Source organism: Dromaius novaehollandiae, chromosome 2, assembly GCF_036370855.1.
Source record: "Dromaius novaehollandiae isolate bDroNov1 chromosome 2, bDroNov1.hap1, whole genome shotgun sequence".
Lineage (NCBI taxonomy): Eukaryota > Metazoa > Chordata > Aves > Casuariiformes > Dromaiidae > Dromaius > Dromaius novaehollandiae.
The window spans coordinates 86,576,970-86,595,962 of NC_088099.1; positions in this window are offsets into that span (position 1 = coordinate 86,576,970).

Consider the following 18,993-nt stretch of genomic DNA (forward strand, 5'->3'; position numbering starts at 1 on the left):
GTAGAATCCATAAGATAACATTGCCTAGAACCAGCTTACCTAAAGGTTACTCTTTTCTCACTGTTGACTTGCTGCTTTTTCAAAATAACAGTGGGGTAGTGAAATAGTCATTCAAAACTCTACGTAGGTGGTGTACATTTGCATAATGATGGAAAATGGTTTGGAGAATGTGCTTCTGTATTGGAGGGCTCATAGTTTCTCAGATGGATTCATAAAATTTAATAGTTTGGCATGGGAGCAGGGAAAAAATCAGGTCATTTAGGCTGTGGAATTAAATATGGAAGGTCTTGTTTTAGCAATGGTCAAGGATAGTTATTTCAATTACTGAAACATTTAGATCTTGAACCCTCTTATTCCATCTTTTATTCACCTTCTTAATGAGTGATCCTTGTCCTTGATCTTTGGCTTGTCCTAACAGTTATTACTGCTGCTACATTTCAAAAGCATCATTCTTGGCTTTTAGCTAGTGCTCATGAGAAGTTGGTTTATTCGATAAAATACCTGTGGTAGCTGGGGAAAAAAAAAAAAAAAAAAAGCTCAGTTCAGCTACAGCTTTGGAACAGATAATGCAGATCTGTAATACAGTGCCTAATCTGTCTTATATGCAGAGCTTTCCTTGTCTCTTAAATACTGTTAATACTCTTAAATACAAATACTGTTTTGACATTTTTTTCTACATGCTCCATCCTTGCACCAGTGACCTTAGTTTGAGAGCTGTACTATGTAGTTTCTTTTATACTTAATGAACATGTTATTGATTTCTTGTTCTTGCCCTTCTGACTTCACAAGACAAGCAAAAAGTTGCTTTGTTTTTCTCTTTTCATGACCACATAACTTACTCTTCAACTGCAGCATTTCCGTTATGCTGAATTGCTGTCACTAATGATGTGTTCTAATTTCTTGTGTGCTAGCTGGGACATCTTACTGTGTAGTACAATGATACCACTTTGTTTACAAAATTTTATTGTAATGTTTCATGGCTTGTTTGAGTATCTTAAAGTGTAAGAGAAGGGATTGTTTAGGAGGACTCGTGTATTTATTCTAGAAATAATTGAATATTGCCTAATGAAGTCAAGAACAGTTGTTCTTGCTTACATGATCTGAATTTGATTCTGTGAGTTATAAATAAGTTTTTTTGCAATAGAGTCAGCTCTAAGGAAATATGTAGCTAGAAATTTTGTAAACCAGAGCATTGTAATGAAAAGCCTTTGCAGTTTCAAAATGCTGGATTTTAATTTTTGGAATATTCCTGCACTTCTGAATAAGCATACACAGAATTAAAATATGCACAGCTTACCTCATTGTTATGCTTTTAAAATTTACTTCCTGTCCTTGTAGCATACCTGTTTACCTCTGGTGTAATTTCTACATGTCTGGCAGTTTTTGTCAACTTCCATATCACATTGCACAGTGTTGCAAAGCAAAACTGCAAATTCAGTGATAAAATGAAAGAATGTGGTGTTGATAACACTAGCATAATTCGAGAGCTGTTCAACAGAGAGAGACTAATGTTCTGCAAAATATAGGAGAAATAGTTAACGTGGTGTGTTGTATAGTGAATATAATATATACAATGGTATTGAAATGGCTGCTTGTCAGTAGCTGTTCAGTCACTGTGAATAAGATATATAGCCACTGCTAATTTCTGAAAAGCAATTAAAGGTTTTCTTACACATATCAATTTAGCATAAAGTTGCATTTCCTAGAATACATTTTATTTAAATGTATTTTATATGTGTGGCTTGGTTTGCGTTTTTATAAGCTTTCTGTTTGTGTCCCTTGTCAGAAGAAAATGGTCCCCTCATCTTCCGTTTGTTTGTTTGCTTTTGCAGTGGCCCTTGTGCCAAGCTCGTGCTTTGCATTTTGCACAGCCCACTAACCTCAGCCACTTACTCAGTTACCCTGGAGGTAAAGAGTAAGAGTCTTCCTGACAAAAAAGAAGAAAGTTAAAAAGAACTGATGAGACAGAAGTTGCACTGAGAAAAAGACAGACAGGGTGGGAATTTTTACAGTTTGCAGCCTCATGCATGTATACATCCTTGGTCATCACCCTATAACTTATGCGGAGCAGGAATAAGTAAAATGTCTTAGCCTTGCTTTTTAAATCTTCTGGATCCAAATGCTTCTAGATTTTTGGCAAGAAATATCTGGTCTGGTTTTCCATGTAATCTGGACCAGCTTATGGCTATTTAACACCTTTTGCCTCAAAAGTTAGTGTGTACTTACGTAGGTGCAAATGAAGAAAGATGCAAATTCCATGAGCTGTACTTGTCTCTACCCAGTCTGACCCCCCTGCATTCTGTTTCAGGACCCTTACTTCTGATCAAGAAAGTAGGAATTTATTATTAACATCAAGTAGATATATAGTCAGCACATTCTCTGTACTGCAAATAGTATATGGTGGCATAGTTTATAGGAAGGATAAAATTAATATGACTGAAATCAATTAAAAAAACCTAGCTCAAACTAGAAAAATGAAAAACTTCTTGCAAAAAAGTTGGAACAGTTACAAGTTCATACATCTGTGAGTTCCGAGCAATGTATCCTCAAATTTTTTTTTTCCTGTTTGAAAATTATCAAACACAGTCTAATGTTAGTAGTGGAATCTAGTCCCAAGCTCATAAACAGAGACCTAATCTGTATTAAACTGACATTTTTTGTGCTCTGCAGTGCATTTTAAAGTCTGGGTGTTAGTGTCATCCATACTGACATTTGCTGGAGGGGGCCATGACACTGAAATCTTGATATTCAAATTGGAGGTGATGCATGTTTGGGTTTCCTCCCAGTATAGCCCTGGGTTATGTCTGAGATACGTCCCTAGAGAACAGGCAAGAACTTCTGGAAGCAGAGGCTGGTAGGTTTTGCAGTCCTGGAAATTGTTCTGCCTATCTGTTTAGGCACCCAATCCTAGAATTTGCAAAAGTAGGAAGCAGTTAAGCTAGTCAAAGCAAATGTCCAAGGCAGAAGTATATTTTATCTATCATTTGGTCTATCATTTGCTGTTTCCTAGCACTGATGTTGTGAAATGAAACAAGTGAGCCTTTCCTGTTTACCTTGATCACTCAGTACTTTGAGCAATAACCACAAATTTCCTTCTTTGCCTAATAGGATTTGAACTTAACTCCAGAGCTGTGATGGGTGCATCAGGGCTTAGTTCTTAACATGCATCAACTTTTATAGCAGGAAAGTTGACCACAAACATTGTACTAAATGTGATCTCAACTTTTAGAAGCTTAGGGAGATTGACATGCTGAAATGGTGTTGGGCCCAACTGTACTCTATCCATAGCATCAGGTGTGCTGGTAAGAAGTAACTACATTCACGGGAAACATCTGGGAGATGAACAAAGCTGAATTTGTGTTACGTAATTCAAATAAATAGGGCAAAATTGAACAACAACTACCATGAGTTTCATGAACAACTCGGAAAAGAGTAATAAGTTCTTAAAAATGTATTGATCTGAAATATGCTTACAAATGGACTGATGTTTGTGGGAAAAAATTGCTTTAAAATAGAATTTTAATATGCTTACCAGAATTGTTTCCAACTGTTTTTTGGAAGGAAAAATAGATATTGAGCAAGCAAAACTGCCACTTTAGGATATTTTCTTTGATCTTATGTATCGCTGATTAGCAAGTCTCTATTCCACTTTAGTTCCCCACCTGCTTCCCCACTTCTCATGAAGATGTAAGTCCAAATCATGATTTTACTCACCTGAGTTCATAATCTTCCAGTTGTTAGTCCATATTTTCTTCAAAACAGCTGTGGTCTTACAGTTTCTAGACAACTACTTTTCATTTGAAGGAGGGTAACCTTTCATAAAGTTTGAAAGTTAAAAAAAAAATTCATAAGAAAGCTCTGAATAAAAGAGCTATTATCTATGTGTATGTTCCATCCTGAACCATAGCAGACTAGTAAAACATGTATTCTGGTCTCTTTGTGCTCTTCATATCTAGAAAGACATCAAAATAATGTAATAATACTCTTGAGATTAATACTTCTGATCTCAGCAGCTGCAGAGTGGTTCAGTGACACCAGTGACCACCTCATCACCTCACGCTAAAGAGAAAAATCCACTTGATTTCATTTCCTACAAGGGAAGGTGGGGAAAGTAAGGGGAAAAGACAGATAAAATTATTCTTTTCTTGAACTGACTTTTGAGTGCTATGAATCATTTGTCATTCAAAGAATTGGTAGTAATGGAATTTGCCACAGTCTTTGGAGTATTAGAAATAGAATGGAGAAGAAAAATACCATAGTGTCAGTGAGATATAATGTTGGTCATTTCACATGAAGTTATACTGCTATATTTACTCTCTTGGTAAACATATTATTATTTAAAAAAGGAGACATAAGGAACCCAGAATTGATCAAATGCTGCTAAAGTAGTATATTTACTGGTATGCAGCCTAAATCAGTCTATACACTGCAGGGCAATGTCATAATTTCTCCATGTGACATATATATCAATAAGCTTGTTTTCAAATATTTTGTCAGGATTTGATCATAGAATTTTAATGGTTTCCCATCATTCTTTTCAAACATGTCTAGAATGTGAAAGGAGACAGAACATTTTTAGTAGTATTCTCTGTAATTAAAGCTTATGTAAAATGTCTTTTTAGACTTATAAAGAGATCTGTGATTTATTGCAGACCAGTGATTCATGGAAAAAGAAGACATAATTTTGCTGGCTTTTGTAAATCAAACTATCCTGTTCCTCACAGTGCAGTCTTCTAGAGAACTGAAAAAGAAGGCAGAGGGAGTATTTCTTGGTAGCTATACTGTGAGCTCGTAACATCACTCATTTTATTAGACAGCTGACTCTGCATGGTGCATGAATAAGCTTGGTGTAAGACAAAATCTTTGTGTAATCATTTTAGATTAAGGTTCAAGGACCACACAGAATGGATCAAATTAAATCTATACTGAAAGTGGTATTGTCATTTTGATGAACTGTTGGTGGCTTGACTCTGAAAAACAAATATGATGTGTGCTTAGTTACATTTATATCACTGCTGAGGACTTAAAGAAAAGACAGCATTTTCTTCTTTTTCAAATAAATAAATAAATTTTAAAATAAATGCATAGATTGTATGTTTAAATGCTGGCTACTGTTTCTAATTTAATTATCCTACATTGCAGACCTATGGTTCAATGAATATATTTCTTATGGAATACAAAAAAATGCTTGTATTTTCTATTAGCAAAGTGAATTTTATAATGTGCAATATACCAAATAAGCATTGAAGTAAAGGCCAGAATGTGGACTTACTGAAATAGCAAAGCTTACTACTTATAGTTTTGTAAGATCTCTGTGCTATAGTGTTTCTCAGGAAAGATAAAAAGATGAACCAATGTCTAGGTTATTTTTTAGTAAGTGCTAATGTTTTTTCATTATTGCTTGAATTAAACTATCTTAGTATTAAAATAGCACCTTTAGTAAGTACAACATATACTTTTAACTTTTTAAAGTGATCATAATGCTCAGTTTATGCTAGTAATTTGGCCTTTTTTTCATTTGGAAATTAAACTTAAATACTTTCATCAAAGATAGTTCTAACTATGATGAGGACTTACTTATAGTAGTAAGTGATGACATGGATCCTAATTTATTTCTTCTCTTCTAAAATATTCTAAGAGTGTATATTTATTTCTCCTCTGCCTTCTTCCACAGGCATCCTTATGACCTGTGTGGTTTGCAAACGTGCTATAGAACAGACTCTGTGTGAGAATGTTAACTTGAATAATCTTGTGTTCTAGTAGAGAGAAATATTCCATATCATTCCTTCGAACAATCAATGTTTTATAAATAACAACTTGAAAGCTGCAGTAATTTATACTCAAAAGATCATGTAGGCTGTAGACAAATAATTAACATTTATGTAGTCAGTAGAAATGTAGGTAGTGATTACATTAACCTCTATAACACTGACATCCATTGAAAATAATTTGAATGATCCATTTTCCATATCAAACATGAGGCAGCATATGAATTTCTCATTGTGAAGGCCATTTCCTTTTAATAGCAACTAAAATTTATCATCTTCAATGATTTTTATGGTGGGGAACCTATGAATATTTCTGAGAAGTCAAATGCTTTTAGATAAGCAGCATGATTCTAGGGGGACCACTATAAAGATGGAGATTGTTTTACAAAATTGTGTCTTCTCGTATTTTCCACAGGAGAATTTGTTTTTACAGGATCTTTGATCTTCTTTTTCTTTTTCCTTTTTTTTTTCATTCCCCAGAGAAATTGAAATTCAAAACACTGAATTAGAGGAGTTTTGCCAAAACACCACTGTGCCTCAGACAAACATATGTAACTTAAATACTGATTTATAGTTTTGCTGAAACAATCATGAGACATTGCAGACTTTTAAATATAATTGGGAAAAAAAAAGTATTTCTCTTCTATGGGAAATTTTAAAGTTTAATGTATCTTTGTCAAAAAACAAACAAACCAAAAAAAAACCCAAACACCTTACTTTAGGAGTATTTTATAATTAAGCCAACCGCAGATAAAGTGAAATGCTAAAATTCCTTAAAGCTATCCTGCTCTAATAACCCTGGCTAAGTGAGCCAGACATCTATACTATAAAGTTTTCATTGTGTTGAAATGAGATACTATTTTGGTGGTAGATTTCCCCTTCCTATCTATTGCCAAACACAAGCATGTTTGTCTTAACTAAGCTATAGGTAGAAATTCTAGGCTGAATAGTGCTCAAATATTCATAATAAGCTTTGAAATCAGTTTACTGTTATAGTGAAGCTGTACATATGCTTTATACTTTTATTCTAAAATTTAATTGAAAATATTAGTGACTTTGTTTCATTAATTTTCCCCTAATCTTTTTTCTTCTATGTTTCATCTGGCACTTTAAGGTTATTTTTCAAAATGTTCTGAGAAACTCTAGTTCCCCAAGAGCTCCTATGTCATATTTGCACTATGGTAATCAGTATCATATATAGGAACTCTACTGCCACTCTACATTCTTTTCATAGTGTGAAATTTGACTACTTTGATTTTGATCAAACAAAAAAGCATCTGCTTAACTTAAAGTGTATAAATATTATCATTATGCACCTTTAGGCCTAAAGCAGTGCCAGTGTTTTAAATACTTTTCTGCGTCAAGACTAAAGAGATCACCTTGTGGGATTAAAATTATGCTCTCTCAATAATCAAAAAAAAAAAAAAAAAAGCCTAGAATCTCATATTCAGCCATGAGATGAACTCTTGAATAAAGTTAGATACCAAATTCAGCCAATTTGGTTAAGGAAAGCTTTTCACACGGTTGTACTAATTTGAGCAAAATTTAACCTGAAAGTGATTCCTGGAATTCAATGGAGAGTATTTGGTCAGAACCACAAAGGCCCATTGTAGAATAGTCAGGAGACACAGAAGGCTTAAGTTTAAGTCATTGTGCTGACATGTTAACACTACTGCTATGTGCTTCAGTCTTTTCTTTCATCTCTCTTAGATTCAGTGAATATTTTTAATATAAAGTAGAAATATATTTGGGACAGTACTCTAGAAATTCCAGTTGATCACTCAAGTAAGCATGTGAGCTTGAGATTCAAATCCTGGCATTCTGTCTGGCAGAGTAGTTATGTGAGTGTAGGTGCCTTTTATACTTTAGATGAGTGAACTAACTACAGGACTATTAGGTCTTTGGATATGAGAAGGTATATGAATACTTTCTTCTTTTTTCTCCAAGCTGAAAAACCTTTGTGCAAAAGTACTTTGACGCCTCAGTTATTTATAGATGTAAGCTATTTCTTATGTAGTCTCAAACATTTTAAACATAGACAAGAAAATCTTGCAGGGTGTTTGCTGCCTCTCATCTTTCTACCGTGCACCTCTGAGAAGAGTTTGGCTCAGTCTTTTCTCTACACTCCCATTAGGTAGCTGTAGGCAGCAATTAGGTCTCTCCTCAGTCTTCTCTTATTAAGACTGAGCAAACCTGGTTCTTCCAGCCTTCTTCCAGCCTCCCCTCATGTGCTGCAGCTCCCTGAATACCTTGGTGGCCCACTGCTGAACTTTGACAATGTCTTTTTTTTTTTTTTTGGTAATGAAGAGCCCAAAACTTGACGCAGTACTTCAGATACAGTTTCACAAGGACTGAATAGAGGGGAGGAATCACTTCCCTAGACCTGCTAGCTATGCTCTTGCTAATACAGGCCAGGATGCAGTTGGCCTCCTTTGCTGCAAGGACACGCTGCTCATTTCCAGCTTGTCCACCAGAACCCCCAGGTCATTTTCTGCAGAACTGCTTTCAGCTAGCTGGCTTCTAATTTGTACTGTTACTTGGGCATATTTCCTCCCAGATGCAGGACTTTGCATTTATCGTTGCTGATCTTCATTAAGTTCCTGTCAGCATATTTTTCCAGCTATAGAGACCCTCTGAATAGCAGCCTTGCCCTCCAGTGTACTGACTCTCCCCCAGTTTAGTGTCATACACAAACCTGCTGAGACTGCATGTTATCCCATCATCCATATTGTCGATAAAGACATTGAACAGTATTGGCCCTGAGGGATGTCACTAGTAACTATTCACCAGTTGGACTTTGTACTGCTGATGACCACCCTTTGAGCCCAGTAGTCCAGCCAATTTTACACCTACCTTATTGTCCACTCACCCAGACCACATCTTACCAGTTGGCTATTTTGCCTTCTACATTATAGAATACAATGATGGTCAGGCATGTTTGGCCTTGGTAAATCTACTCTGGCTGTTCCCAGGCACCTTCTTATCCTTTGAGGAGGGTTTGCTCCCTGACATTGCCAGAGACTGAGGTTAGCATAACTAGTCTGTAGTTTCCCAGCCCTACTTGTCCTACTTGAAGACGGTGTGATGTTTGCCTGTTTCCAGTCATCAGGAACCTTCTCCAATCTCCATGACTTTTCAAAGGTTATGGGGAACAGATTTGCAAAGGCATTGGCTACCTCCCTCAACACCCTCAGATATAGCCTGTCTGATCCAGTTGGCTTGTTTGTGTCCAACTGGCATAAGTACTCCTTAACTGTGTCTTTCTCTACTGGGGGTATTGCAACATTCCCGCAGACACTGCTAGTAGACTCAAGAAAGTGGGAGGCCAGCAGGCAAACCCTATCAGTAAAAACAGAGGGAAAAAATCAGTTAGTTAGCTCAGTGTTTTCCATGTCCTTGGTAACTGGGTCTCCTATTCCACTGAGCAGTGGGCCCACATTTTATTTAGCCTTTCTTCTGCTGCTGATGTACCTCTAGAAGCCTTTCATGTTGCCCTTCACATCTGTTGCTAGTTCCAACTCCAGCTGAACTTTGGCTTTTCTAACTCTCTCCGTGCACACTTCAGCAGTGTTTCTATATTTGTCCTGGCTAGTCCATCCCTGCTTCTGTCTTCAGTGGTCTGTCTTTTGCATTTGAGCTCAGTCAGGAGTTCCCTGCTAATCCGTGCTGGCCTTCTGTCAGGTCTACTCAGCTTTCAGCACACTGGATTTTAAATGCTTCGTTGTTGCTGTTGAGGTTTGCCACTGACTTTCAAATCTTTGACCAGTTCTTCCTTTTCTTGCAAGTAGCCAGTCCAGCAGAGCATCTTTCCTGTTTGCGCATGAATCACCTGTCTCAAGAAATTGTCTTCAACACACTCTGTAAATCTGCTGGATGCTTGTGCCCAACCCTATTGTCTTTCCAGCGGTTGAACTCCTGGTTGAACTTCCTGGCTCTGCATGACTTCTGACTAACATAATCATCAGTATTAAAAGGCTTTTACAAGAATGCTTTAAGATGTCCCACGGTTATCTCTCTGAAGCTATTACATATCCATTAGGCTATCAATTTACATTTTTCTGTTCTTTCCATTTAAGTTATATACATAGTCCAGTAACTGTGCTCTAAATGATCTTTAACAACAATTAATATCCTACATAAAGGAAATACTAATAGCTGTTTAATGATTCATTCAGTTCAGTTTATTATGAATCATTATAAAAGCTTAGCAAGACATATAAGATTTCAGTTGAAGCTAATTGATTATAACTGTCAGACCAGTGAGTTTAAACAATGAACATTATAAAAAGCAATTTATTTGATATTTTGGTTTTTTGAGTCTGAACGACAGTTCTTTTTCAGTATAGGTTTCCTTCTGCAGATTTAATAATATTTATGGATCAATTGACAAAAAACATAGGGTTATCTTTGTTCTATGTCAGAGTATTTGACTGTTGGGGTTGCGTTGGCTGTGACATCCTATTGTACAGCTTTTAAGATCAGAAGAAACTATATGTATGTCTAGTTTGGTAATATATAGGAGATAGTCCCCAATCAAAAAGCAATTTTACATTGCATCTATAACTTCTGAAAAGTGTGGTTATTTTGGCAATAACTTCAAATGATGTAGAGACTATCAAAATATTTTAATAATGAGATGTTTTTGTCTGCATTTCTAGTCTGGAAACTATCTACTTTAAAATTTTACTGTGGTCTATATAGGCATGGGTGCATAGTCAATCTTGAGAAAACTTGATTTGGAAGTAAATATGGAAATAATTCTGGTTATTGGGTACTCCTAAAATATGTATAATCTTGTAAGTATTATAAGCCACTTCCTGACAGCAGTGCTGCTTATGGTTCTAGGAGTAGAAGAGCTCTGAGGAGGCTAAGATGAAATGCAAGAGGGACAAAGACAGCAATTAGATAAAGCCAAGACATGAAAGGTTGTCAGTTTATTTTCCTCTCTAGGACTGTGAAGTATACACTGGTTTATGCTAGAACCTGCTATTTTTTTGTCAGTTTTTGCAACTTGAGTTTCATTTCACTGATGTTGGGTTGTCCTTGTCTTCTTAGAAAGTAACAGCTATCTAAAAGATCAGTAGGATACTGGCCTTATCACCACCCACCACAATCTTCTACCTTGAAGTAGCATACTCTTAGTCATACTTACCTAATTATTCAACGTTGTGCTATCTCCAATTAAAATTTAGGCCGTTTGACATTGAGTGGATTGTGATTTTTGTTTTAGCTTACAAATTTCTTCTTTCTATTCCTAGTGTTTGGCTGACCAGAGATTTCATATGTAAATATTCGATTGTTTTTCTTTTAACAAAAACATTTTGCTCAAATGTCCAAGCCAGATCAGGCAAGACAGGGAACAAGTTACAAGTGGCAAAAATCACACTGAAAAGCATATATTACTTTGTGTATTCTGTTTTTCATTATCTGATGATTGAAAGTTGTTGTTCAAGTTAATGTTTTGAGAGTGTGGGGGGGTTTTTTTGTTTGTTTCTGTTTTTCTTTCAGTATGTAACTATCTGCTTATTCTACACTTACGCACCAGACAGATCTGTGACATAAATCGATGCAGAAGGCTATTTTTAACTACTCTAACCGGCTGTCCAGTAAATAGGAAGGTGAATTAAATGCATTTTAGCTCTTGGTAAATTCTTTCATTAACAGGCAGAATTTTATTTCCTTTCAGGTTTACTCTGAAATACCAGAAAATAAAATTTGAGTAAAGATGGTACTTCCCAGAAATGAAAATGGAATATTGATTCATTTCATATTAGACAAATACAGTCAACATTCATCAAACAAATGTCTTCTAATCACTTAGATATCATATTCTAATAACTCTGTAGCAGACCAGATAGAATTTTGTGAATTATTTGAATAGCCATTGCACTGCGTAATTGCCAAATTATTTACCATATATTGTCTTTCAATTTTTTGGCAAGGTCCAACAATCAGAGGAGACTGAGTGTTCACAAGGTATTTTGGAAACCATTCTTATTTCTTCCTTTATCAGAGATTAAAAATGAGAGATTTTACTATTTTTCATATGATGGGGATATTAAGCCGTTTATCATGTTTAGACTTCCATCTTTTCTTCCTTTTAGTATTGGAGAAATTCTGAACAGAGTAGGAAAAAAAGGAGCACAAAGAAATAAGAGTTTCATTATTTTATCTTGAAACTATGAGAAGGCTGGGATGAAGCAATAGCAAACAGTGCAAATACAAAAGTTGGTTTTGAGGCATTCAGAACTGGAGAGGAAAAAGATGACACTTTGAACTTTAATAACTGATTTGTTTTTTCTCATTATTCTGCCAGTTTTCTAGGGTCTAGTCAGTTTCCTGGAATAAACACTGTTTCTATTTTAATGTCATAAGTATAGTGGAGACAAAATCTGAGGGAAATATTAGTGATCTTACTTATATTTTTTCTTTTTTTTTTTTCTTATTTCCATTCTTGCTGAACTCTATCGTGATATGAACAGAAATGGTGGACTTAAGCCTCTTTCGGATTTTGATTAGGATTTAGGAGCAGAAATATTAGAAATTAATTTTTTTTGATTACCTGTAGAGAATCTGAACAATTATTGCTCTCCTTTTTGTATTACTTGGTCCTTCTGTGTTACAGTAAAGAACCAATTGCTACCTTAGATTCAGTATAAAGAGATAAGACTCTACAAAGTATGGGGAAAGGACGACTGCAAAGAGGTGAAGAGTAAGAAATGAACTTCACAGAAATTAAGAACTTGATCTAAAAATTGTGAGCATAATTCATTCTCTACAGAAGTCAGGTCACCACATGATCAATTTGTTATTAACTTGCTCAAGATCTCACAGGAAATGTGTTGCAGTACCAGGAACTGGGAATCGATCTTAAGTCCCCATGCAACAGTTGCAAGAAAAACAACATGTCCTGCAGCCTAAATGAATCTGATGGAGATCACCAGGAGTCAGTATATTCACAACATAATGCTCCTGGGAGATTTGGTCTCTTTCTTTCTCTGTCCCTCCTCCCCCCCCCCCCCTTTTTTTAACCACGTACAGCTTGCCAACTCTCCAATGCTTTTCAAAGGGATAGTGAACGTACCTCTTTCCAGTATCTCTACATTTTCCTCTCTTTTAAAAAGAAAGCTGCCACACTGTAGTTGTGTCAAAAATTCGATGTAAGATCTCTGATACATTGTGTAAGATTAGGACAAGCATAATTCTTTTCTTTTTCAAGGCATTAGCTGTTTGCTGCTGGCCCATGCCAGCAATCTGTTGCCCCAGTCTTTTTGGCTGTTTGAGTTGCGATGTGAGGATGTGTTTTGAGGGGACCAAAGATATGTGAAGTATGTTAGTTTTCAGCTTCTTTCAGGAGGCCCTGGTAGAACCTTTGTATGAGACATGGTAGTCCATTCTTTTGTATGAGAGACTAAGAAGTTTATAGGTGCTAATGCAAAGTGAGCATTACTCAAAGAGGTAATGGCACATGGGCATTTGCCTGTTCTTGGATGTGCAAATTATCCATTCAAAGCAAAGTCTTTTAAGGTGTATAATACCACAGTATTGTTTCTCAGAATAAAAAATATAAAAGAAACACCCTGCTGCCCATTCAGTAATTCTTTTAAGTATGTTTTTCCTATTTAACCCAATCAGTTTCTTAAAAAGCAATTAAAAAAGGCATCAAAGGAGAACTGTGTTTTTTTCCCTTTAAAATGAAACATTTTTACTTTGATAAATGGAAATGAGAAGATAAGGATGTATGGATAATTGCATTGTTCTTACAAAAAAAAAAAAAGTTGAGTCTAAAAACCTGCTAAGACTCTATTATATTTTTTTCTTTGTAAAACCTTGTTAAGAGGTGATAAGAAGGAAATGAAAAATGGGAAAGATCTAATGTCTCTGTTGAAGTAGTTAGTCAAAAATAAGACGGTAATTCAGTGGTTTAGAAAGGTCGTATTATACAACTGCTGCTAAAACTTTAGCATTTATGCTAAAGTTATTCTGATGGAGACCCCTAGAGTGATAATTTTGGACTCAACAATAAAGACATTTTAGTTCTTCTAACACCTTTAATCCTTTAATTTGATTTGAAACTACCGAACTTTCAAACTCTTAAGTCTCACTGTTGTAAGATCATATTGTTGATTTTTCTTCACTTTCTGTTTAGTAGGCCAATCACTGTAACTTACTGAACTGTTAAGATTTCCATGATTCCTAGTCTGAAAAGTAACTATTTAGCAATTCATTACTTTTCCTTAGGGAAATCAGGGTGATGGCACTGGAGTGGCAATTGTAGTCAATTACTTTTTTAACATTTAGGTTAACCTTTTTCATAGGACAGGGTTTTCTGGCAGTACACAGTAATCAGTGTGGTCTTGAGCTGTCCTGCAGTTTTCCTCAAAGTGCATTTTTCTTCTCATTTTAATTATAAGGATAGTTTATTAAGTTCATTGCCCTAGTGGTTATTCTAGCATACTGTTTAAATTATTTTTAACAGTTCAGTAATGCAGTCATGGTAAGACTACAGCCTGCAGGAAAAAAAATCTTAAAAATGGTCATGAAGACAAGGTGGGGAGAAGTTCATTTTGGGGTGAGCTTTTTTCATAGATAAGTTACAGAATGTTTAGCTTTTATTCCTCTGATATTATTAATAAATGGAGTTATTAAGGGAATAATTGAAAGCAGCTAACATTGTTAATAAAGGAGGGTTCAGTGCTTCATTATCTAGGACTCTGACCTGCTTGATTAACTAGTAGGTTTTATTTTGTATTCTATATCTTTAATTGGTGAGTTGAGATTAGTGTGGCATTGGGATCTTCCATCACTTAGAGATTTTCTGTATCAACTGCATCTTTCTTTTCAATACCATTCCATATACGGGAGCAGATTAGTGCTGACATACAGCAAAAGTCTGATAGAATACCCAAAGTCATGGGGATGAGCTTTAAATGCTTCACAGTGCCTTGGTGACTATTTGTAGCTTGCTGAAACATACAGGTATACAAATACTGACCTATTTGCATTACATGAAGTAATTGGGAACCAGTTTGGCTAGCTGAGATGCATTTGCAGCTCTTCTTGGAAGCTGAGGCTCTAGTGGAATGAATTTGCTGAGGCTGGTTTGGAGATTAACACATTCTGATATTTTACTATGCATCAATTGGATTACAATTTGTGTGATGGATTGGAAGAATAAAAGCCAAATGTACATAATGGTGAACTCTGCTCAAAAAGCAATAACTTTGAAAATAAATTTGCTTCATCATCAAACTTTGTGATCCATATATTTTTAGAGGTATTGCTTCATTCAGTATTTTAAGAAGGTTCATTAATGCTGATATTTTCATCCACTGAATGTTTTTAAGATCAGTTTGTAATTATTAGTATTCTTTAAAGTTAAATTGAAGAAAGTAGGTTTGAATATAGAATTGAATTGAATATAGAATTTGAATACATATTGAATATAAAAGGCATCCATGTTAGATAGCATACTTATCAGAAGCCATGAATTTGGTGTGGCAGGGTGTGTTACCTTGGGAGCCATGTACAGCCTTAGCTGTCACTTGAAATACTCACACAAATCATGACTTGACCCTTACAAATCAGATTCACACCTTCATTTTCTTAACCATAATTGTCATTTCGTAGTTAAATTCATGCATAACCTTTGGTATTTCCTGTCACTATTTCTGCTTTGAATGTAGAACACAAAATTTGAAATAGACATGAACATCATTGAAAGTTACTCAGTGTATTGCATTTGTACTCTGCACTCACATTCTGAATGGAGAGTTTCACTGACCTTGGGGAGTGCAAGTGAAAAATCGTTTCCACAGAAGCTGAACTTGAATTTTCTAGGAGCCTTTAGATAAATCTTATGAGCCTTTGAGAAGTTATTAGATGCGCAAAGCTTTCTCATTCTTGAGCTTTATCATCTAGCTGAAGCACTTTGAAGTAGTCCTACAGATTTGTGTGGCAGAGAAAAGTCAATTACAGTCTTGAATTATTAGAAGTTAGAAACCGATATATTGTCAGATAAAGTTGGAGACCTGCAAATTAATAACTCTTTATTGCAGAGCCAGCACTAGTCAGCAAATACATGTATCTAAATTTATTCCATTAGGAGCTCGCATTGCTTTTTTCATGATTGTGTCCAAGTTACAAAGTTTTAAAAGTAGATGTTAATTAAACATAGCTCAAATATACACTGTTGTGGGAAAACTATTCAGTTTTCCATAAGAAGCTAAATATATTTTTAGTATCTAGATAAGTGTGTGCTAGAGAATTGATATGGCTTGCAGACCTGATATGGGCAGAGACCTAGGACATACCTCCACTGTAACCAGAGATGCTCGGTCTAGCTTCAGACAAGTTATCTCTGCACTAAACAGTGCAGTGCAGTTCTGTGCAGATCTACTGCTTTGGGTCCCCAAATCCCTATACACCAAAGATGTTATAGTGCCCGCTCAGTCAGTTGGACCTGTCCACAAAGTCATATTAGTACGGCATTACTGCTTTGAGTCCCAGAGCAAGCTGTGCTGCAGACCAGATTGATTTTCTTCCTAAAATGGGCTAAAATATGCTGAGGTGGACCCAGTTCTGTTGTACACTGTCATGTGATCAGTGCCAAGCACGATAGTGCAGAGTACTTCAAATTCCTTAGTCGTCCCATAAATCAACATAGTGCAGTTAATATACCTTTACTGATTGGAGGGTTTTGCATCCCTTGCTCTACATAATTTTGTTGTGTTGGCGTGTTCTGTCTTCTTGGTCTTGCTACTAAGTGAGAAGAAATTGGGAGGGGGGGAATGGGGGAATTACACCAAATATTTCTTCTGAAACTTAATCATGAACCACATATCAAGCCGGGATGAATTAATATAGCTTTATTCAAAGGAACTTCATATCCATATAAGTTAAAATAGAGTAATACAGACATAAATGTCCAGGAAAGTACCAGATTACATAATTATGTACCATAGCTGTTGCATTCATATAAAAGTTTCTCTTTCCAACAAGCTTTAGCAATTTGAAATGATCTCTATGAAAATTCTGCTTCGTAGTCATATTTTGTAATTTAGAAGTCATTCCATTTACTTATGTGAGTGAGTCAAGATTGTACTTGGAGCACGTAGGAAAAGTTTTGTGCTGGGTTGAACATTGTGCTGTATGCTTGCAAGTAATTTGATTTTAATTTAAACTTATATGCTACTTATTTCTGTAAATTTATAAAGAAATATTATAGGGTACTTGAAAATTAGCTCCCATCATGGGATCCATAGGAAAAAAAAAGAGCCTTGGTATGCATTTCATCTGAGATTTAGCCATAATTTCTTTTTACAATAGGAGAATCTCATTTCTGGAGATACAGCTATATCAAACTGTACTTTATCTCCATTTTTTGCTCATTTTCCTATAGGTTTTATCCTTACACTTCTCCCCACAAATGTAATGTATTTAATTCTGAAATGGCAGTATGCATTTTTGATGATATAGTGATGTCATTTCTAATGCAGTATATTTTATTTCACTCGGCTCTTTAAAATTCATGTTTATGCTTAGCTTTTATTTCATGTGATAAAGGGAGAGTTTCACATGTACCCAGAGTGAATTAGATGAGGATCCGTTATTGTGTTGTATTATTATTTACAGAACTGTAATACCTGGCTGGACTAATCAGAATTTTGGTTTTGCTGGTCACTGTATAAATAATGTGAAGTGAGCCAGTTTCATCCCTGAAAATTCCACAGTCTAAATAACAAGCTACAATAAGAATAATAGTGCCCTATTTTCTGTTGTTAAGTCTATAGCTAGATAAACTTTGAATTATGTTGTAAATCAAATACGCGGAACGTGAAAAAAAATCCCAGTAGTCATTTCTGAATTTCATTTTTTTCTTGGTGAGAATTGGAATAAGGTAGGTCCTATATTTTGATGCATGTTTACATTTTTATATTCATGCTTCCAAAACGGTCACCCTCAGTGAAGGTATGGATATGGCTCGATTCTTGTGGAACCTGTGCAAAGGGTTATGTCGGATGAGTCACAGCAGTCGCTTCTAATTATATTTCTACATCAACATGGTCCCACTTCATCCAATGTGTAATGCAGTCATTGATGTGACTTTTTTCTGAATGGTCCTTGCCACAATCTGCCAAGGCTGTGAGGGCACTACTCGGCCTTACTGGCCCTACCCACCTCTCCTGGGGCCTTTCCCCAACCCTGCCTAGGCCCAGAACCCCATTTCAGCTCAGGCTGGGGCTGTCAGTCCCTGCCCCAGCGAAGCCATGGGAGTGCCTGGGCCTGATCTTGTCTCCTGCTGTCCTGATTGGTCTTTCTTCATGGATGCTGGGCCTATGTTGTGTGTAGCCTTGTTTCCAGTCCTATTTCTTGTTCTGCCTCCAGCCCTGTATCTTGGATGGGCCTTGAATTCACATTATAAGCAGCACAGTCTCCAGTATTCTCTTCTGCTATTTTTGGATGGACCCTCTGGATGGATCCCCAACCCTGAGTTGTCATCTATCTTGGCCGGGACTGTCAGCAGACAGTCACCCTCCCCAACCCAACCCTGCCTGAGTTCTGTGGGATGCTGCCCTGCTGGTGAGGGCACTGCCTGTGGTACCCAGCACCTTTGGTTCCTGGTTTGTCCTCCCTTCTGGAGCAGTCCCGCTCTTGCTGCTCCATGACACAGCCCACTGAAACTGCAGGCCTTGCAGACTGAAGAGTTGTCATTGGGCAAGGTCCATTTTCCTCTGTATGTCTGCCAGGTGGCAGGCATACATATATTCTGTGTGTAGTGCAGACAGTCTCCTACCATGAAGTTGGCCTTCATGTTTGCTCCTTTCCTCTGTTTTACTTTCTGTCAGAGATTTCCTTATACATCACTTCTGAAAAGTGTTTTGTAGTCGTCTGCCCTGGAAAGAGCCACTTTCTGAAGACAGCTACTCTCCTAATCTTGTAAATATATGTGGCATTTCAGAATTAACACTCAGATTCCACAGAGTTGTCTATCTCTATAAGGCTGAACTCTAAAAGGAAGACTTGCACTTAGTGGAGGAGGATCGGGAGGAGCTTAAGCAAACTGGACATACACAAGTCTGCAGATCTGATGGGATGCACCCATGAATGCTGAGGGAACTGACTGATGTCGTTGCGAGGCCACTCTTAATCATCTTTGAAAGGTCATGGTGATCGGGAGAGGGTCCTGAGGACTGGAAGAGAAAAAAGTAATAAATCACTCCAA